Source organism: Phacochoerus africanus, chromosome X (assembly GCF_016906955.1).
Source record: "Phacochoerus africanus isolate WHEZ1 chromosome X, ROS_Pafr_v1, whole genome shotgun sequence".
Lineage (NCBI taxonomy): Eukaryota > Metazoa > Chordata > Mammalia > Artiodactyla > Suidae > Phacochoerus > Phacochoerus africanus.
In genome coordinates this window covers 37,462,714-37,485,399 of record NC_062560.1, presented here as the reverse complement: position 1 = coordinate 37,485,399, position 22,686 = coordinate 37,462,714, and the positions used below count along the sequence as shown (strand labels likewise).

The 22,686-nt window shown below is 50.9% G+C and overlaps 1 pseudogene; it reads right to left on the bottom strand.

Moving 5' to 3' along the window:
• Positions 1-20,812: 20,812 nt before the first annotated feature.
• On the bottom strand, positions 20,813-20,902 carry LOC125119027 (uncharacterized; annotated as a pseudogene).
• Positions 20,903-22,686: the final 1,784 nt, after the last annotated feature.

The following is a 22,686-nucleotide window of genomic DNA, read 5'->3' as shown; positions in this document are numbered from 1 at the left end:
GCCGCGTCTGCAACCCACACCACAGCTCACGGCAACGCTGGATCCTTAACACACTGAGCAAGGCCAGGGATCGAACCTGCAACCTCATGGTTCTTAGTCGGATTCGTTAACCACTGAGCCATGACGGGAACTCCTGCCATCTTTTTTTTTTTCCTTTTTTTTGGCTGCCCCACAGCATATGGAGTTCCCGGGCCAGGGATCAGATCTGAGCCAATGCTGCAAGCTAAGTCACAGCTGCCCCAATGCCAGATTCTTAACCCACTGTGCTGGGCTTGGGATCGAACCTGTGTCCCAGCGCTGCAGAGACACCATTGATCCCGTTGCACCGCAGCGGGAACTCTGATGTTGTGTCATCTTGGTGGCTCAGAGACACTGGGACCCAGGGCATGGCCTCTAGACCTCTAAGGCATGTTTCCTGGGATTTTAGGGTGAGGATCCTTGAATTAGAAGGGGTGGGAACCTGAAAATAGCATCCAACTAATTGTTCATCACAGCCACAGGCAAAGAAAGAAGGAAGCATAGCCCTGAGCGATGCAGAGGACAAAGGTCTGAGTGTTTTCGATGGAAGAAGCGAGAGTGCGTAAAGCAGTCTTTGGTATTTGTTGCTGTGACTGTGGAAGATGCTGGAAGACGTCGGCCCTAGCATTGGCACTTCTACAGACTCGGGCAGTTGGGAGCCTACCAAGGCTGGGGTGGGGGTGCGATTTGGGAGAACAGCACCTGGAGTCTTCTTTTTCTTTTTTTTCCAGAGAAATGCAAACCACATGTGTAACTAAGGAGAAGCTTGCCATTCCGTGGAGAGTTTCCTACTTGTACCTGAGCGGAATGGAAATCTGCTGTGACCTTTGCTCCTGCCTTCTGCTAACACTGTGGCATCTCATCATGGAGCTCAGAGGAGGAGATGGTCCCGCTTTGGAAAGATGAAGGCGGAGAGGACCAGGCCTCCCACTGGCTTGGGCACGGATGAGACTCAGGCAGAAGGACAGACTTCTGGAGGCGGCAGGGAAAAGGCAGGGTTCTGACGGAAACTAGACCGTGCTGCAGGCCTGGGCCTCTAATGGGGGCCATGGTTTCTTGCTCCCATGCTTCTCCGCTCTGTGACCGGGGTTCCTGATTTCTGACCTGGAGGCCTAGCCCTTCCTCAAGGTCAGGATCAGGCATCAGTCCAGACAAGCAGCCCACTGAAAACACCCCTGAGGAGTCTGTTGTGGCTCAGCGGTTAACAAATTTGATGAGCATCCATGAGGATGCAGGTTCAATCCCTGGCCTCAGTCAGTGGGTTAAGGATCCAGCATGGCCGTGAGCTCTGGTGTAGGTCGCAGACGCGGCTCGGATCTGGTGTTGCTGTGGCTGTAGTGCAGGCCGGCAGCTGTAGCTCCAACTGGACCCCTAGCCTGGGAACCTCCATATGCCACGGGTATGGCCCTAAAAAGACCAAAAAATAAAATAAAATAAAATAAAAAAGAAAACGTCCCCGAAACACCATTGCCTATCAGTAGCCACACCAGCTTGGCCTGGAGTCTCTTAAAACTTGCTAGGCCAGAACCCCACACCCCACCGCAACCCTGTAAGCCCTTAAGACTCTCCTATCGGTGAGGCCTCTGTGTACAGCACTACCAGCAGAGTTCAGGGGAAGCTTTCTACCTCTTTTTATAGCTGATTCCACCACCCAGTACTCGTCCAGTCAGTGTGTGAATCGCCAGTGGCCCAGGACTGGTCTGTCCCACGCTAGGGAGCCCTGGTTCTAACTGGGCTTCTGGACAGACTGAACTCATGAGTGAATGGGCAGCATCACGCACCCACGCACGGGCCCTGACACTGCACACATCTTATCTCACGGTGTCACCAGACCATCCTCCGAGGCAGCTATCGTTACTCCTGTTGAAACAGCCTGGATACCTGGGGCTCAGAGAGGGTAGGTGACTCACTCGCCCATGATCTACAGCAACCTTTCCTAAAGTGGGTTCCGAGCAGCACTGGCGGCGTGGTGAAAAAATATTAGAAAACATCACATTCCATGCTTCCCAACTGGAGGATCAGACCAGACATCTACATTAAAGGCTCTGAGAACTGTTTGACTTTTAAAAAAAATGACACCCCCCCCCAATCTCTAACATCCAACTCTTTTTTGTTTTTTTTTTAAAAAGTCCCCAATGGATTTATTTGACCATAGAACATTTTCTCCATGAAACTTGTAGTAGATTCAATTATTATACGGTTCACTCCCTGTCTCTAAACCTTCATGGAGAGAGTAGACTTCCTTGTTTCACTGATGAAGGGCTTGACCATATGGCTCTCTTTGGCCCCTGAAATGAGGGTGGAAGTGAAAGGGTGCCAGTTTCAAGCGTAGGCCTTAAAGAGGCGGTGCATGTTCCTGTGCAAATTTGTCTTCTGTGCTATTCTATTCTCCAGGAGGAGAACATTCCTCGGGGTGCTCCTGCCCTTCCATCCTGGACCCCAGGATGAGACATGTGGCGCAGAGCTGCTCCAGCCAACCTGCAGATGCCTGAGTTAAAGTACATGCTAATCGTAATGTGCCACTGAGTTTGGGGGGGTTGCTTGTTACACAGCATTGTTATCAGTGGCAACAGCTACCTGATACACTATTCCTATTTAATATGTCGGAAAATCCTAGCACTCCCGTGGAACTTCTTTGGGAAATGCTGAGTCACAATTAGTCAATGGCCACACCAGAGTCACACTCATGTCTTCTAATACCAATGCTTGCTCGTCCCACTGCATCAAGCTGAGCAATGTCTTCAGGGTTGGAAGCCTGCCCTGAGAGAGTGTGCCTTTGGGATTTCTTCCTGCAAGAAGAAATCCATGGGGGGTGGGGCAGGTGAAGGTCACAGAGTATCCAGGGTGGCATTTCGAGGCAGGTTTGGAGCCCTCAGGCAGAGGCACCAGAGACAGGAAACCCATATGTGCTGGCATAAGTCCATCCTGGGCCAAGTTCTTGGGGACACGGGTGGCAGAGGTTACCATCTCAGACTCTGTTAAGACTACTTTCAAATGCTTTCGTTTCTTTTTTTTAATTAATTAATTAATTTGTCTTTTTTTGTTTGTTTGTTTTTTGCCTTTTCTAGGGCCGCTCCCGCAGCATATGGAGGTTCCCAGGCTAGGGGTCTAATAGGAGCTGTAGCTGCTGGCCTACACCACAGCCACAGCAACGTGGGATCCGAGCCGCGTCTGCAACCTATACCACAGCTCACGGTAATGCCGGATCCTTAACCCACTGAGCAAGGCCAGGGATTGAACCTGCAACCTCGTGGTTCCTAGTCGGATTCATTAACCACTGAGCCAGGACGGGAACTCCCCAAATGCTTTCATTTTTTAAACCTGCAGAAGCCACACAATTTCTAAGGTCCTTGTCAGTAGCCTAAATTCAGACCAATTTGCTGAGTTGGTACAAAGTGCAGAATTGATGGTTCAGAGAGACATTAAACAGCCTACAGCCCTTTGGACCATGTCAACAGATCATCCGTAGCCTCAACTGCAGAAACATTTCATTAAATCTTTGCTGTTTCTCCCCCAAGAGTAGGAATGCCCTTCTATCATTTCACAACAGATGGAGGCCTGGCATGATTTTCACTCCAGCTGGGACAGTGGACACACCTGAGCTAAGCCCTAGAGAGGGCCAGCTAATCTTCATTCAAGGAATATATGTATGTCTGGAGCACCCTTGGGTGAGGGAGTTTCAGTACAATGCTGGGTCTGTAGGGACCCAGCCTGGAGGGGAGAGAGGCAGGCCAATGACAATTACAACGCAATGTGCAGAGGGTGTCGTTGAGGCCCGAGGATTTTTTACAGGCAGAAAAGTAATGATCAGAGGCCATTCATAGACAGAGGCCACTGTGAAGCCCCCTCTACTCCACCAAATAGGGGCTATGGGGCTACCCTCACAGTTCAACTGGCAGGATGTGCGCAGAATAGGTGTGATTTGTTATTTTTGGTGTGAAGCCCCGCCCAGGGCTGTGATGGGCTGGCTGCCTGAAGTGCAGATGAGCTCCCAAATGCCAACCTCAGGTGAGTGAGGGCTGTTCTGGAAGGCAGCCCTGGCATGTGATTGGAAGTTAGGCAATGCTAAATTAATGACACCAATTCTTTGTCTTAAGCTCTGAGAGGGAGAGAGGGAGGGAGAGAGGGAGCGAGGGATGGAGGGAGAGAGATGGGGGTGGGGAGAGAGAGGAGAGGAGAGGATAGAGATATCAAGGCTGGTCAGCATGGAGACTTTCAGACAAATGAGATCTGGAGGCAAGGGCCCCAGGACAGAAGTCTTGGCTTGGGGTCCACGAGCATGTGACTTTCCTCTGCCCAAGAGTCAAGAGCAGGGCTCTGGGACTCAGGGAAGGCACCCAGGGCGCAAATTTAAGAAGGTGCTCACTGTCAGTGTCAAGGACGTGCAGGGTGGGCACTTGACCATGATGTGCCATGGACGCCTCCCTGGCTTCACCCGAGTCCCAGCCCTGGCAAAGGGGCTAAGGTACCCGCTCCAGACTTGAGAGGTGTGTTTTGAATGTCGGCTCAGCCATCCTTAAGCTCTATGGTCTTTGAACCAATTCTTGGCTCTTCAAACTCCACTTTTCCCATGTGTAAAACAAGACGCAGCTCCAGTCTCAGAGAGGGACCAAGGAGGATGCTGCCTGCAGAGTACTAAGCATGGAGCCTTCAGCAAATGCTTATGACTAGTCCGGCAAGGTACCCTTTCTACCTGGAGGGAGCCCTCGTTCAGACTTATCTGAGAGATGTTGCTTAAAGCCACTGTAATGGATGCTGTCGTGTGCCCAGCACACTCCTCTTCAGGGCCCCAGGACGGACTCCCCTGGCTGTGGAGAGAGCTGCAGGCAAGAGGGCCTCATCCGTCTGCCTCTGCAGCCATTGCCTCAGCTGCAGAGAGCTGTGTCTTGCCAGGTCAGCTCCCTCCCTGAGCACCCAATCATCTAGGGGTACACAGGCCCAAGTCCTCACCCCCAGGGGGACAACTCTGAAAGGCCATCTCAGCTCCCAAGTCCCGAAGGGGTTGGCCGAGGCTTCTCAGTTCCAGGCGTTGCAGCCCAATGCCCCCTCTGCCCAGTCCTGCTTCCCTCACCCACCTACTGGCAGCACCTCTCTTCCATCAACTTGGGCACATTACGTGCCCACCCCTCAAGGGGTCACTTCCGGGGGAGCTCAGGCTGCCGTAATCATCCCACTCCCTCCTTCCATTTCTGTGCTCTCACCATGTGAATCACATTTCTCCGTTGTAAGCTTAGGCCAAAAGGACAACGTGTTGGATCCCAGAATCCCGGGAAAGTTAACAAGTAGGAAAAATGGAAACCTCTGGGTCTCCATATTGGAGTGCCACTGAGATGCCTTCCTTTGCTCAGGCCTATGAATTCAGAGCTTCTGAATTTTGCATCTTAAGTTCCAGGCTTAAGGTAGATTTTTCCTTTCCTTTTCTTCCTTTCTCTTTTCTTTCTTTCTTTCTTTCTTTCTTTCTTTCTTTCTTTCTTTCTTTCTTTCTTTCTTTCTTTCTTTCATCTTTCCTTCTTTCTTTCTCTCTTTCCTTCTTTCTTTTTAAAGAAAAACCAACTCCTTTCTAGTTTGGGAAACTCCAGGGAAGAGTTCTAATTTGCCCTCTTTGGGGATGGGTACCATGCTGGACCAATTAATAGTGTCCAGTGATCAGGATAAAAAGTGGTCACTCCTATGGGGGCCACCAGGTTTTGAGGGGGTTGAGCAGTTGACAGAGGCAGAGGAGGATGGAGAGTCTGGCAGATGAAGCAAAAGGCACCTATGGGCAGAGAATTTCATCATGCTTTCGGTTGCCAGGCATCGGAACCCCTTTCTCTGAATCTTGGTTGGAGGCAGAGCCCCCCGCTGTCACTTGGGCAGCTAAAACTGCATGGCCCTTGCTGCAGCGGATGCTGTCGTGCCCACGCAGAAGCACCCAGAACTCATGGCCCCTGTATGTGCCACTGTAAGCCCATGTGATTCTCCGTACAGGGCACACTGGAAGGGCAGGGAAGTTGACAGCCCCTGGGGGGTTAAGGCCACCCTCAACCAAGGACACATGGGCACTGATGGATTAAAACTCCAGTTTCCTTACCCCTCAGGTGGGTCAACTCCAAGAGGGCCTCTACTGTGCCACCCAGAGTTTCTCGAAAAGAATGAGGGGGAGGGAGTGGGAGGGACTGGGAGTTTGGGGTTCGTAGATGCAAACGATTGCCTTTGGAGTGGAGAAGCAATGAGACCCTGCTGTGTAGCACTGGGAACTATGTCTAGTCACTTGTGATGGAACGTGATGGAGGATAAGGTGAGAAAAAGAATGTATATATGTATGTGTGCCTGGGTCACTTTGCTGTACAGCAGAGATTGACGAACATTATAAATCAACTATAATAGAAAAAATAAAAATCTTAAAAAAGAATGAGGCCCAGTTGCCCACAGCGGGCTCCTCCCTTTTCCTATCTTACCACCCCACTTCCCTACTGGTACTTCCTGGCATCTCTCCCAAGGAAACTGCCTGCACTCCAATCCTTACATCAGGATTTTCCTCTGGGGAAACCCAGGTGAAGACGCTTGTCTCTCCAACATTCCCAGCAGTGATGGGCACTCAGGCCGGGCCGGTCAGATCCACCTGCCAAAGATCTGAGTCTGGAGCCAGGGAGAATGAGAATTCTTTCTGGCAGCAGCTTCGGTGGCTGCAACATCCAGTTTCCAGCAGATACCAGCAAGCAAAGGAGCCGTGTGTCTGTCATCTGTTGGCGGACCAGCCTGGGTTCTCTCTGGCCTGGGTCTGGTTCCCCAGCGGCCCTCTGGTCCTACCTGCTTTCCAAGGCTAGCTCGGCAGCTTTATGGCAACTTGGTGAATGAACCACCTAATATCGCTGCAGCAATTCCTTTAATGCTCCAATTAAGCCAGGCTTCGTTCTGAACACCAAGTCAACTAATGCAGCTGCCCGTATCATTTGCTCAAAAGCAGCAAATGTGATCGTCCTGCTGGCAGGAACGTCTGGCATCGCTCTGCATTGGTCTGATTCGTCATCCTGGTTTGTAGATGGAAGTCTCTGTTGAGCTGGACGAGGGAGCCCACGATTCTCAGGGCGCTGAGAGCACCTGGTTTCTGAGGCTGCCAGGCCAAGGATCTGACTGCCGCCAGCCATGGACTCACTGAAATGCCACCTTCAAGAAGGGCAGGCAGACATCACTCCTCCGTGTCCCTCCAATGGAGCCTCTTTATATTTGAAAGAGCAGCTCTAAGCTTTTCGCTTGTCATCAAATCAGACTCACTTGTGAGCCTCCCTTTTCGAAGCGAGACAGTGAGCTGGGGAAGGCGCCGGGAGGGAAAAAACCTTTCTGAGGACTCTGCACAGAGGAGAGGAAGCATGGAAAGCGAGATGCGCAGCTTTGAGTTACCACCCGATCCCCTAGTGTAGCGAAGAGGGGAAAAAAGGAAAGTATTTTCTTTCTTTTTTTTTAAGGGCCACACCCGTGGCATATGGACGTTCCCAGGCTGGTGTGGAATGGGCCTACACCACAGCCACAGCAACGCGGGATCCGAGCCGCGTCTGTGACCTACACCACAGCTCACGGCAACGCCGGATCCTTAACCCACTGAGCGAGGCCAGGGATCGAACCTGTGTCCTCATGGATACTAGTCAGATTCGTTTCTGCTGAGCCACGACGGGAGCTCCAGGAAAGCATTTTCTTACTCTTGTGCTTCTTCCTGGTCTTGATAAAATTAATGTTGCTAAGTGCCAATCTCCTCTGAGTATGTGCAGAAGAAACATTCGAATCCAATCGAATCGGAGTAGGGTAGAGTAGCATAGCATCGTGTAAGATAGGATAGAGGAGGATGAACTAGGGTCAGGTAGGGTAGGATAAACTGACCTCACTACAGGCACCTGAAACCATCCCATGAAACAAATGCCCTGAAGCTTTGCATCCAGCCAAGAGAGTGAAAATAAGCAAAGGGAAAGCTCCCTTGTTGTTTCAGAGCGACTTGAGGGGGTGAGTCAGAAAGGCCCCGGCTGGCTGCAGCTCCCTTTGCACACAGACGCCCTCCTCTCTTGTTAATATTTGCACTGAACAAGCCATTTTCTGTGCTGACATTTTGCATCTAGTTAAATGCCAACAAATCCGGAGAGATGTGGCTTTGACCTGTGGTTCTGCCCTTTGGACAAGTGTCAGATGCTGTGGTCCTTTCATTCTAATTTCTGATATTCCACATTTTGGATGCTTTCACCTCAGATTTTTTTTTTTTTAAACTGGATGAAATGCTTCCGACTTAATATTATCTCTGCTGCATATTTAATTGAGAAATGTTGTTAAAAAGGCATTTGGCTTAAGTGATCTAAGCGTATGCGTAGCTAGTTCTTTTCTGACAGTAAAGTGGCTTTGAATGATTTTTGGTATTACGAGGGAATTACAGAAAAATTTGCCCTAAAATGTTAAATGGAGTATTTTTTTTTCCTTTTTTTTTTAAAGAGCTCATGACTTTGCTGAATGCCAGGAAGAAAGAGCTGCTGACTGGAGCTCCCTGGTGGCCTAGCCATTAAGGATTGGGCATTGTCACTGCTGTGTTGCAGATTCGATCCCTGGTGCAGGACCTTCTGCAAGCTGCAAACGTGGCCAAAAAATAAAAATAAACAAATAAAGGGATGAGTATTCATTTCAAGTTGATGGGGCGGGTGTGGTGGGGAGGGTGTAGCGGTGAACATACGGGCTCTCGGGGAAACCTCTGTTTCACCCTGGGGTCCTCCACCTGCTCATGTCTGACATGAGGGAGCCGAGGCACCCCTTCTGCCTCCCTCGGCTGCTCCATGGCTACGAGGCGGGGGCGAGGGGAGGCCCGCCCTTTTCTCCCAGCGTCCTCCCACAAGCCCTGCTCGTGGCTCTGCGTCCGCACCCGGGGACCAGAGCTGAGAGCCAGCAGGCACAGAGAGTTGGCTGAAGCCAGGTCCCTTCTCAACACTTTGGGATCAGGACCCATGGAGCTCACTCGGGCTCCTCCGTGGAATGCTTGCTCTGGGAAGTGACCGACCGCTGGTCTTAGGCAGAAGGAGGGCCTGTCGGGCAGAAGCGTGTGGTGGGCCAGGAGGCCCTGCGCCCGGCCCCCATGCTCCCAGCTCCCGGCTGCCATTTCTCCTAAGACCTACCTGTGCTCCTGGGCTGTGTGCCCTGGGGCCTCTTCCACCCCAGCTTCCTAACCCAAAGCCCCTTGATTCAGCTGGCTCTGGGGACTTCCATTTTCTGAAATCAGGCAATCTTTGCTTAAACTGGTGGGTCCTCTGAATTCCAGGTGAATTGGGGACCAGCTTGCTCTAAAGCAGGTCCTATTGTGTCAGCAAGTTTCATTCTAAAATAAGAGCTATATCTTCATTAAAAGACAAAAAAGATTGGCCATAATAGACTGAGTTACATGTATTTGGGGTCATGAAACTTTAGAATTATGGTCAGGCCCTAGAATTCAGGCTTTTTTTTTTTGCATTTTTTTGGGTTGCACTTATGGCATATGGAAGTTCCCAGGCTAGGGGCTGAATTGGACCTGCAGCTGCTGGCCTACACCACAGCCACAGCAACGCCAGATCCAAGCCGCATCTGCGACCTACACCACAGCTCATGGCAACACCAGGTCCTTAACCCACTAAGCGAGGCCAGGGATAGAACCCTTAGCCTCATGGATATTAGTCAGGTTCGTTACCACTGAGCCACAACGGGAATTTCCAAAATTCGGGTTTTTTTTTTGAAATTGACGAACAATGTGGAAAATATCCTTTATATCTTATTTTTTTTCTTTTCTTTATTTGGAAGAATTTCTCCCATGCTTACATTCCCTAAGCTCCACATTCATAGGTTCTCTAGCTGTGCTTCCTACGCTAATCATTCAGTCATTCGACCAACCTTAAGTGCCTACTATGCCCTGGGCATTGTGAGGTGATCACAAGGTGGTCCGGAAGCCCAGAGAAGGCATGGAGCACGGGGAGAAGGTGGGTCCCTTGTGGCTCCAAGATGCGGAGCTTGAGCTGAACCTTGATGGTTAAGCATGTCAGTTCAGGTGCAGGGGAAGCAGACAGCAAGATGGAATTAGACACCTGTGAAGGCTCCGGGGGGAGCAGGAGTAGGAGGGGGAGCCCTGCATCCTGGCTTGACCCCCGGAAAGGAGGAGAAAGGAAGAAGGATGTGGTGGGGAGAGACTCAGACTCAGGGCAGCTCTGAGCAAATCTGCACCGGGCCAATGGGGAGTCCCAAGCAAAGCCTGCCCATCGAAGAACTGAAGTCCCCACTTTGCTGTCACTGGTGTGTGTGTGTGGGGGGGAGGGTCTCAACTGCTGTGGCTCCTGGAGGGGTAGCATCTTGGAGCTGTCAGCTCATAGCATTCCTCCAGAACCTTCCCCGCTGAAGGGGAGGAAGCCTGGGCTGGGCCCTCCCATGGCTGCCATGCTAAGGGAAGGCTACTCGGGCAGAGAAGGTGGGACAGTCATTTCCAGCAGGGCGGAGAGCATGAGCAAAGGCCTGACGTCCAAAGTGAGCATGGCAGGCCCAGGAGGTGACAGGTAGTTGAATATCGGGCCCGTGGGCCAGACAGAAGGTACGATTTGGTCCCTGATAAGGGGAGTAAGGAAAAGATGAAAAGAAAGAGAGCGGCATAATCAGATCCCGTTGACTAGGAGTTGAAATATCAACTAAATTTGGGCTGCGAGGTGTAGATTTTAAGCCCCATGTGTTCTAGCTCTTCGTCATGGCTAAAGGCTAACACTTGTTGAGGACGTGCTGTTTACTAAATGCTCCTCGTTTCATACGGCAACTAGATGGGAACACTCCCACCACAGCTACTGTACATTGAGCACCTGTACTAGACCAGGCAACTCTGAAGCCCCGTTCCTGTAGGAACTCATTAAACCCTCACAACAATCCTATAGGGAAGGTCCTCATTACCATTGTGGAGAGGGGGGCACAGAGAGGTGGAGTCACTTGCCCAAAGGCACACAGCTGGGAAGGGGTAAAGCCCAGATCAGAACCTGGACACTCTGTCCCCCTGCCTATACTCTCAACCACTGTACTCAAGCTTGGCTCCAAATCTGGGCTCCCTAGAGAGGGGTACAATTGAGAAATTGTGCCCTAAACTTCTTCCTCTTATACCTGTCAACCTATGTAACCAGGCTGCCTAGAATGTGAGGGGTGCATGTGTGTGTGTGTGTGTGTGCGCGTGCAAGTGTACGCACTTGTCTACACGGAGGGGATTCAACTGGAAGGAAGCCACTGGTATTTTTCCTGCCTGGCCCACATTCTGCTTCCTGCCACAGCCCTGCCACCAGCGCAAGTCGGGAGCTTTAGGAGAAGCACTGTCACCTGTGCTATGAGCAGGTGACAGAGGGCAGCTGGTAACTTCCTCGGAGGTGTGATGGGGAGCTGCATGGATTAGTGGGCTGCCCACACCAGTGCCCTGGAATTCACGCGGAAGCCTGACGCAGCCCTAGGAGGATGGGGCTTCGAGAACAGAGCCCCCCGCCCCCCCGTAAGGAGGGTCCAGATGGAAGAAGGATGGCTGGAATCATCGCCTGCGATGGCAGGCGCGGGAGAGAGGGCAGGAAAGGGCAGCCAGAGTGCACTCTCAGGACTCTGTGTGGCAAGGGTGAGTGAGCTTCTGGGGGACCACGTGGGTCCTGCAAAAGGTAAACTGCCTGTGGGGCTGCGGGGGAGCCCCGCTGTGAGCGGGGATGCGGTGAACCTGATGTGGGCAGGGCTGGCGGGGGTGCCGGGTAAGGCCAGCTAGAGGGGGTGCCACCCACACTCACCAGGGACAGTGCGGTGCTGAGGGCCTTGTGGACCCTCCCAAGCGCCCATAAATATGCCCACTGAGAGGGCATCATTGGGGTTCCTCTTTGGAGAGGGCCCGGCGGTAGGATTACGGGGAGCAGAGGGCTAGTTGGGCATGAAATGTGCGCTCTTCTCCCTTCCCTCCTCCCAGACGCCTACGCATCAGGGAAGGAGAGAAGCATGACTCAGTGACAGCTGAAGAGAGGGGCAGAGGAGATGGAAATGGCAGCACCGGGAGCGCGCAGCTCCTCCTCCCCGTTCTCAGGGCAGGTCCCCAAACCTCAGGCCAAGCCACGGGAGATCAGACTGGGTGATTTCATCCCCCAAGTCTACTGGAAGCTCTGGGAGCTGGTGAAGCTGTCCAGGGATTAGAGAGGGGGGAGCAGATGGTCACAGGTCTGAAGGCAGGTGGTGGAGAAAAGTCTGTTTCCTGTTAGGACCCCGTCCGCTTGAGTCCATGGCATGGGCTAGTTTTACACGCACCTCCGAACCAGCTACATACACACTGAATTCTTGGAGGCAGCGGCCAGGATTATCCTCATCTTACAAAGGAGGACCCTGAAGCTCAGAGAATTTAGGATCCTTGCCCCAACTCTTTAAATTCAAATCATTTCCTTCCAAGTCAGCTTCATAATGTCAGGATTCTTTATGTCGTAAACTAGGAACTGCCCGTAACCATGGTGCCAGGGTGGAGTTTAGGGAGGCTCTGAGTAGGGGGAGGGAGGAGGCGAACACCTGGCCCTGGGGGCCCCCTGGGGCAGGGGGGCTGTAAGTCGGGGACAGTCTGACACGACGCCCTGATGAGCCAGCCTCAGGCAGCGAGAGGCATGTGGACACATGAAATGACTTCACCTCTGGCTTTCCTGGTGCTGGATGCGGGGGCCACTCAGTCATGGGGGGAGCCTGGCGGAGAGAGCTGTGTGCAGAGTTCCTGGCACCCCTGCAAACCCATCCTTTAGCAGCTTCCGCCCCCTCTTTCCCTTTAGGCTTCTCTGTGGTCTTTTATGATGAAAAAGCGCACACACACACACACACACACACACATATGGGCTGGCACACTCGTTCCACACACACACACACTCATTTACATACACGTGTCTGCGTCCAAAAGCAGGCCTTCATGTGCACACCGGCATGCATGCAAGCTGATTTTCGCAGGAGCTGGGAAACCAGTTTCATTACCGCCCAGGCACATCTCCCCTATGAATCCAAGTAGCGTTCTGAGCTCAAAAGGAGGAATATTTTCCTGCCCGAGATAGCTGAGTGCTTTCCCCTGAGGAAATGATTCAGAAAAATGATGCCTTCCAAAAGCAGAACATCCTCGAAGGGAAATTTCCTGCCCAAACATTTGTTTTCTTGACATGGAGACAAGCGAGGCCACCTCCCACCTTGGCTCTCCTACCTAGGAGTCCATCCAGGGACCCACGGGGCTCCGTCGGGAGCCAGCGTGGGTGGCTGTCGCACCGAGAAGGACCTGGGCCATTAGTGTCCTCCAGCAGGGTCCCCTCCTTCTAGCCCATCCCTCCCTTGTTCTCCACTTGGGACCTGGATGTTCTAAGGCTCCTTCTTAAAGGAACTTTCCCTTCTCAGATCAATCCAGGAGGGGTGCGCTGAAGACTGTTGTATGTGGTAAAGGAATCAAGGTATTTAGCAATGGTTCATCTGCAGTAGATGAACTTGGGCCAGATGCCAGGGAGAACTGGGAACAAGGGGCCAGCGGGGTTGACCTTAAGCCTCCGAGGAGGAGGAGGAGGAGAGAGAGAGATGGAGAAATAGACTTCTGGAATTAACTGAAAGAGAGCTAGAAAACCTGGAGGGAACAGAAAAGTCCCAAGCCAGGCAGGGGGAGGTGACAGTCCTCTCTCCAGGGGGCTGGGCTCTGTAGCCCAGTATTGAACCCCAAATGTGGACACGACAGTCGTCGGTCAAAAGAAACGGCTTGTGCATGGCCTCTTGGTTTGCTGCGCTTTGAACAACCAATCGGAGGGGCTGCTCTGGACTAGCTACCGCTCCTGGCCTGGAACATAAACACAGCTGAAAAGACCCGGGGCCGGGCCGGCAAGAGGCCTCGCCCTGGGGAGGGCAGACCACCCACATCATTTGGGAGACCACTTTAGGCTTGCCCAGGAGGCCTTCTGATGTGACTGTCATACCAGAATTAGGGTTTTGAGGTCCCAAGGGTTCATTCTGTTGGCTGTCATGTAAAAGCCACATGGCAGGAGAGAGAAAAACCGTTTTAACTCAAGTAATAGCAAAAGACTAAAAATGAAATCAATTCCGTGTCATTAACAAGAATTGATCATGTCTCCTCACTCTCCTGCTAACTATTGAAAGAAGGAGAAAGAGAGGGAGAGGAAAGGCGGGAAGGAGGCAGGGAAGAGGAGAGGGAGGCGGGGCGGGGGGGGGGGAGCCAATCAACATGATCCTCTCTGGTGTGTATTAAGAAGAGCATAGGACGCCTTTGCAGGCCCATTAAAAAATGCCTTTTCCCATCTGTGTTGGATATGTAGCCAGCCCTCCTGGTCTGGTGTTGTAGCCTCATTTTTGATAAAGACATGGTAGCAAGATAAATGTTTTTCAAATTAAAGCAAGAACAAAAGCAAAGAGAAGAACAATCGGGGCAGCCATGCAGCTAAACAGGGACTTATATCCACTCTTAATGGGGGGGGGGCAGCAATAGGACCGGGTGGGGACTGTGGCTAACAGGTGCACCTCATCCCTGTCTAACGGGGGCAGCCACCATTCAGCTCAGAACTGATTTCGTAAGAGATGCGGAAAAGTCAGAGTTTTGTGTGAACTCTCCAACATTAAAAATATTGGATTAGCTTTTGAAACCCATTTCAAGCTACACTCATATCTGCAGAGATTTCTTGTTTGTCACCTGCCTCCTAAAAGGACAACTGAAAGATCAGAAAGAAAATGTGCCATTCGTGTCTCCCTTCAAATCCTCCGCTCTCCCCTCCTGATGCTTCAGGCATTAGTAGCAAAGAGCTAGGCTGGTGTTTTTAGACGTCGGCATTACTAGGATCATCAAATTGAAGCAAATGAGCAGAGTTGGCATTTTCAACACGGTAGCAGGTTTAAAATATGTCCCCCAAGTTCTTTGGCACTTCTTCCAGGGAGAGGTGGGGTCTGGGTCCCCTCCGTTGAGTCTGCATGGGCTCTGATGGCTTTGACCAGTTGATTATGGAGAGAGTGTTACCATGTGACTTCTAGGCTGGATTATCAAAGGCCACACGCCTGCCACTGCATTCCTTTGGACTACTCCTCCTTGAGTGCTCGTTTTGGAGTGTTCAGCTTCTTGAGCTCAGGACGTTCTCGAACTTAGTCGCAGTGCTGAGAGAATCCCAAGCCACTTGGAGAGGCCACTTGTCGGCACTCGGGTGAACAGTCTTCCCTGAGCTCTTGGCAACCACCAGCCCTATGAGCGCACCTTCTTGGATGTGGGGCCGGCCCAGTGGAGCCTCTGGAAGACTTCAGCCTCCGCCACTATCTGGCTGTGACAGCCAGAGGGACCCCAAGCGAGAACCATCCAGCTGAGTCCCGTCAATGCACGGACCCCAAGGGACAGTAATCGCTGTTGTTTGAAGCCACCAAGTCTTAGAGTGGGTTGTTACCCAGAGACAGCAGTGTCTGGAACAAGCACTGAGGGGCTAAAAGGAGATCCGCCCAGCACAGCGGACTCACTTGTTGTTCACCTGCTTGGTATCTGTGGTCGCTGCAGCCCCAGTTCTCCTGGAGCTGGAGGGTGGAGGGTGGCGCTCGGCGGGAGGCCTCACCTCAGCCAGCTGGGAGGGCTGCCAAAGCCCACGGCGGGAGCTCCGTGTGAGGCAATTAAAATGTGAAATTTAACCTTTCAGAAAAGAGCCTGACTTTACCTTTGCATCTTGGAGATTCGGGATGCAGAAGGCCTGTCAAATCCCTTCCTCTACCCAGCCCAGATCACACTGCTGTCTTATGTTTGGACACAGATCGGGATTGTGTACACACGGAGAGCCGGGTCTGGCGCCGAGAACACAGAGCAGGGGAAATCAAGAAAGAAAAATAGATGGGAAAGAAGAAAGGAGGGAAGAGAGGGGAGGAGGGAGAGCGGAGGAGGAAGGAAGGAGGGAAGGGAGGATGGGGGTAGAGAGGGAGGGAGGAAGGGCACCCCCCACCCCCCACAAGGCAGCAGCGCGGTTTTATTTCCTGCTTTACTGAGCGAGGCGTTCCCTTCATCAGAAGCAGATGTACCGCGTGGCGTCAAAGTCTACCTAGGCAGGAAGCGGCGGCTGAATTTACCCGGGTCATGGCAAAGCTGTTGTCATTCAGCATGTGGAAGTGTTTGAACTTACAAGGAATAACCCAGTAACAGCCATCACCCCACGTGCCCACTGTGCTCTGATGAGACCAACACAACCGGAGTGGAGGCTCCGAATTTCATAGGATGACAAAAAATTGGATTCTGATGTTTCGCCTCCACTGGGCGAATGAGCAGGGAGGCCAGCTGAACACACCAGTTCTCCGGGTCCGTGGGCACCGCTGGGAGGCCCAGGTCCACCGAGGCTGGGACCCCTGCCCTTTGCTCCACCCAGGCCAGCAGCCTCTGACTCTGCGCTCTGCTGCCAGCCCCGCAGCGGGGCTTTTGTCAGTGAAAACACACCCGGTGCGTTGCTGATCAGATCTACTGTGACAAGGCTGGGGCGGGGGTGGGGGAAGAAAGATGCTAATAAGCGCTCGTCAATTCAGACACCCCACTCTTCAGAAATTTGGATTTATTTTGTCATCACGGAGAACCAGAACTGATGTTAATCTCGGCACTATCCTTGGGGGAAAAAAAACACTCATAATAATAGAATGATAATATATAACATTGACTGAGTTCTGACTCTGAAGAAGGGGCTGGAGTGCTTTATATGGATGTCTCAGTTCATCTTCAAAGCAACCCTGTGAGCAAGGTCTTCTTATTCTGTCCACTTTACAGCTGATGATCGGGAGGCACAGAGAGGTCACAGACTTGCCCAAGGTCACACAGCCCGAAGTCGAAGCACAAGCAGTCAGGTGCCAGAGCCACATTCTCAGTCACGTTTGGAAAGGTGACTCCCAGCTCAGTCAAGAATTCAAATTGCTTCTACAGATGCAAAAATCATTTCAATAGTACCCATTTCTGCTCTTAAAAAAAGAAAGGGACCCCGTCCATGATTCGTATCCATTCATTAAGTCAGAGCTGCTCCCTGACCATCCTGTTAGCCCTTATTTCACACACGTGGAATGAATAAAACTTCACTGCGTTCAAACAGCCCCTCAGTGTCAGACTTTCCACCCTTCAAGCCTGGCCTTCCCATTATTATTCAGTCACTGAGGTTTTTCTCCGAGGCCTTGGAGATCAGACTAATCACAGCTGCGTTTGAGGGGATCGCGGGGATGCGGTGTTTCAAGGCGTCATCCAGATTGGCAATCAGGGGCCAGCCCGTGTCATCAGCTGCCGACTCCCAGGGCAGAACAGCAATGGGATGAGAGCCCTCGACGTCCACTTCTGTTGATGGGCACAGTTGGTGGCCTCTGGGGATTGGCTGGAACCCAGCAGCTGAGGAGAGAGGCTTTGGGCTGGAGGTGGCTGATTCATCTTGGACGGGAGGAGCTGAAGGGGAATGTGGCAAAGAAGGAAGGAATTGGGGGGATCCTACCTTTGACTCAGACCAGAGTTGTTCTTGGTTTATAAAATGTCCTAAGGCTTGAGTTTGGGGCAGGTGCGGAGGGAGAAAGATGGCTCCCTCGCCATCTCTGGGAACAGATGGCAGGGCTTTCCCTGTGAGCAGCCGGCCTGCCAGCTGATGCTGAAACGTCCTGGCTCTTAACCCTGGCAGGGCCAGCTGAGGCTACCTGGGGTTTTAACCCCATTCCCTACCCCACCACCGACTCTGGAAAAAGGCGAAGAGTTGCATTTTCCTTTACAAACAAAACAACCCCCCAAAACACTTAAAAAGGTGGGGGGAAGTGGGATGGACTGGGAGTTTGGGGTTAGTAGGTGTAAACTATTGCATTTGGAGCGGATAAGCAATGAGATCCTGCTGTGTAGCACAGGGAACTATACCCAATCACTTGTGATGGAACATGATGGAGGGTAATGTGAGAAAAAGAATGTATATATATATATGTATGACTAGGTCACTTTGCTGAAGAGCAGAAATTGACAGGACACTGTAAATCAACTATAAAAATATTTTTTAAAAGGGGGGGATAAGAAAGGATTTGCCGGCAATCTGCAAAAGTTTTCCCTTCTTTTTGGGTAGGAAAAAAAAGTCTAGCTTCCCAGAGCCATACAGCATTGGGGCTCACTGAGTTTGGGGTCTAGCGTTGCGAAATAGATTTTTCTGGGGAAAATAAAAGGTCGTTGTTTTCCTGCAAAATCTCCTCATTTGAAGTTGGTCTGATTGTAAAAGAAATTTTAAAAGCCATGTGGGCCAAACAAAACACCCAAGAAATGCCTTTGGTTCAGCGGCCCCCAGTTTACAACCTTTGGAGAGCACTTGCCTCTTATAGAGGCGGGGAAGCTGAGCACAGAGGGGGAGCAGCAGATGGCTCGCAAGCACCGGGCCTGCAGCAGGAACCGTCAGTGTCCCAGCATCTCCGGACCCACTTGCCGGTGCAGTGGGCTCTCTCCACCGCCAAGGGCCAAGGTCTGCAGCTCTGTGCCTCAGAGTCTTTTCAAAACTGCAAAAGGACACGTTGTCTATACCAACTGGAAGAACTGAAGAGTAATATCCCCTGGGAGCAGCCCTCAACCAAAGACTCTGGGAGCTGGCATATAAATGCCCCAGCTCCCTCGCCCTTTGGGTGCAATCATGCTGAGACATCTCTAGGATGTTGAGATCCACGTGCCCACTGCAGTGGCTGGATTAATAACGTCCTCATTACCAGCTGCCTTCCCTTCCCTGGCTCGCTCCATAAGGGTTCCTGCACTCCCCAAGTAAGCCAGCGGTGCTAGAATCCTGGAGTCAAGGTTGGCCTTGGGGAGAACCTCAACTTAGCCCAGGTCCGAATAGCTGTCATCGGTACAAGGAAGAGAGCGCCTATCTCTGGGGTGCTTCCTGATGCCAACATTACAATGATGGGCATGGGCTAGTTCTCCACACAGAGTGAGGTAGCCTATGACGACTTCTAGAACACTGGGCCACATTAAGGGCGCCTGTTGGTCCCAGGCAGACAAAGGGAAGAAGCCAATAGACTGTCCACACCTCTCTGTAGTCCGGGGAAAGGACTCGCCTGGCATGGGACATGCTGGTTCAAGTGCATTCAGAAAAGTCGAACATGTCGGCTTTCCCCAGCGCCAAGTAATTACTGGGACCGTGTCTCTGAAAATCACCTAGATGAGAAACAAGGAGTGCGCCATTTCTATTTAGTAATACTCTTGTTAAAAGTACAGTTCCCTGGGTGATGTGAAGAAGCTGGGGCAACTCTCTTCCCATGGCTGTCTTTCTGCTTCCCTCCTCCCTTCTCCTCTTTGCTCTCTCCTTCCCTGTCCTGCAGGCCGGAGAGGCAGCAACCAGCTGGCTGACACCATGGTGCTGGGGGCACCATTGAACTCATTCTTGTCCGGTGACGACGGGACACCGGAAAGTCACAAGTGTGCATTTTCTCAAGACTCTTCTGTCTTCGAGAGGCAGCAATAAAGCCTATTGACGGGTCTGACCCTTGGCCCTGCCAGGGGCCCCTTTGCCATCTGGGGAAGCCCGCAGACCTTTTCTCAGAATAACAGCTTTAAGTACATAAAATAAAATACCGAAAAATCAAAAAGGAAACCAATCATATTGAAAGGCAGTTATAAAAATAGAAAAAACCTAGATATGTGATAAATGCACATTTATTAATGCATTAAATATGATCTAGTGGCAGGTCTAATAACGATCGTAATTTCCAAGTAGTGCTGAGCATAGTTCAAGATACCTGCAACAACTATATAACATGATATAAAAATACCCACGATTTCTCTTGGCGATAAACTCACAGATACTACTAATATAACTGTGCACTGCTAAACTGCAGTCAGAGGTGAGTGAAAATAAGTGTGTGACTCTTTTTTTCCCATCTAAATTGACAGACTCCCTTGAGAGTCCAGTGACCCAATATTAAGCCCCTCACCCTCGATATGAGGTGTGGGGTGGGGAAAGCCATTTCTACTTTCTAGAGCAGATGCCAGGCTTTTGAATCGCAGAAAATCACTCAATTGCCCCTCAGCCATGTTCTTAGGGACTATTTACTGAACACCTACTGGGTTCCAGGTCCTATATTTACTTTAAAAAATCTGTTTAGACTTTCAGATACAGGGAGGTGGTTAACCACACTCCTAGGTTCCTAGTATCTAATGAACCTGGGACCAGGTAAGACCCTGCTTGTGTCTTAGTCCCTCATTCTCTCTCCCATCAACTCTGAGCCTCACCTTCATTCCCTGCCCCCACAGGCATCCCCTCTCTGGGATGTGTTTGGGATACGTCTTTCTATATGCACACAGCCACGTGAAATAGGCAATGTGTATTTTGAACGGGTTTATTTTTCTTTTAATGGTTTTTATTTTTTTCCATTATAGCTGGTTTTGCGAGTGGGTTGTAGTTTACATGACTAGTATTGTAAAAAAATCTATAAATCTCATTGACTTTCTTACTTTTTTTTTTTTTGGTCTTTTTGCCTTTTCTAGGGCCGTTCCTGTGGCATATGGAGGTTCCCAGGTTAGGGGCTGAATCGGAGCTGTAGCCGCCGGCCTACACCACAGCCACAGCAACTCGGAATCCAAGCCATGTCTGCGACCTACACCACAGCTCACGGCAACGCCAGATCCTCAACCCCCTGGGCGAGGCCAGGGATTGAACCCACAATCTCATGGTTCCTATTCGGATTCATCAACCACTGCGCCATGATGGGAACTCCTCTTACCTTTTTTTCACTCGACACAATGTCATGGAGCGCAAAGGCCAGAAATGTGGGGGAGATTCCTGAGCTCGATACAAAATCCCCTCTATGGGTTTTGTGTGTTGCTTAACGCCCACCCAGCTTCCTTTTCTTCTCATTCAGAGAAACTTCTCTAGTAACGAACTACAGAAATGATCCTTGAAAGTATAGCCTTCCACCTTTCTTTTCTTAGCCATCCCTAAGGATGGACGCCCGAGTTGCATCCAACTCTCCTCCAAGTTGTCCTCAACCACAGCACAGTAGCGCATATCCTTCTGAAGAAGCCCTTCTGGACCTGTGCCTGGGACGACTCCTCTGGGCTCTATCTACACCCGGGGTGGGGCAGGGGGGAAGAGTGGTCCCAGAGCATATGCAAATCAAATTGATTGCAAATCAATTCCTTTTCAAAAGGAATCAAATTGAAGTCTATGAGTTTCTCGCCAAGACAAATCAGATTCCTTTTCAAAAACGCAGCCTCAGTTTACACACCCACCAGCCATGCCTGGGAGCAGCCCTCTCCCTGCATCTTCCTCAGCACTTGAGGAATTCACCTAACACTGGCCATCTGAATAGTCGTAAAGGATCAGGCTCTTTACACACCCTAGCAGGTGACTTCGGTGCCCCAAGCGCCATTTCCTTGGAGCATCTCTGACCTTGGCCCCGGCAGTGATGGAACGGTCTGTGTGAGTTCACATTCACCCTGCAATCGTGTCTCGTCTCAAACACATAGCATGCATCTCTCCTTTTTCTCTGCCTCGAGGCCTTCATGGAGGCCTGGGGATCTGCTCAGCCTGGAAGCAAAGCCCAGAAGTGTGGGGGAGATAACTCTACTGAGGGCAATGGCTCAACTCAACTCCTGGAGGATAAAACTCTGGCCTTCTGTGTTCACAGCAGATAATTCTAGGAGGCATCCAACGTGTCTTAGAGGTCCTGGTGGACTCCAGCCCCCAATTTCCTACATTACAGACCTCCGTAATCCATTCTTCTTGAGCTATTTCCTCCTTCCCTGGCAGCTCTCTCTTTCTCACCCCTGCTTCCTGAGCTCACCTCGCAAATGAAATACCTACACTCCATCAAGGCACAGCCACGGTTTCTGTCTAGAAGGTACAAAGCAATCTCCGGTGGCTTACGTGACACCTACCAACATGAATTACTCTGTTACAAAGACCAGGTATCAACAGTCTTCCGATACTAAGAGAGGGAAGGATGAAAAGGAAGGTTTTTTTTAAAAAAATCTCAAGCTAATAATACCACACCTTATAAGCTCAACTTAGGGCCACACGAGCAGCATACGGAAGTTCCCAGGCTAGGGGTCAAATTGGAGCTTCAGCTGCTGGCCTATACCACAGCCACAGCAACACAGGATCCTTGACCCACTGAGGGAGGCCAGGGATTGAACCTGCATCCTCATGGATACTAGTAGGGTTCATTACTGCTGAGCTACAACGGGAACTCCCAACTGTTGCCTTTCAAAGTAGTTATCCTAGAAATGCCTAGAGCAGTGGCAACACCATCACAGTAAGTACAGAGCTTCCATTGTTGACTTCTCTGAAGGGAAAACAGTCACTTGATTGTATTTATTTATTTGTTTACTTTTTTTTAATTTGAGTCCCTCATTCATTTACTTATCTGGCTGAAAATGCTGGCCTGTTGGTTTTTCATCACATCTTTTACTTGATAAAGAGATTAGCTTTGCTTGATTAACAATAGGAGCCAGAGGACTTGCTGGAAAACAGGGGTTATGAGACAGCTGGCCTCAGGCTCACCTAAAGACAGCCATCATTGTCTGCAAACAGATCATTCAGCAGTTCCATACATTGCCCACCTTATCCCATGATGCATCTTGGGACTTGAACGCTTTCTCTAGATCTTGCAACAACAGATTTTCAGAGCAGTGGGACACAGTACCTGCCCCATTTTTGTTTGTTGGCTTGTTTCTTCCTGGCCAGGTCTAAATCA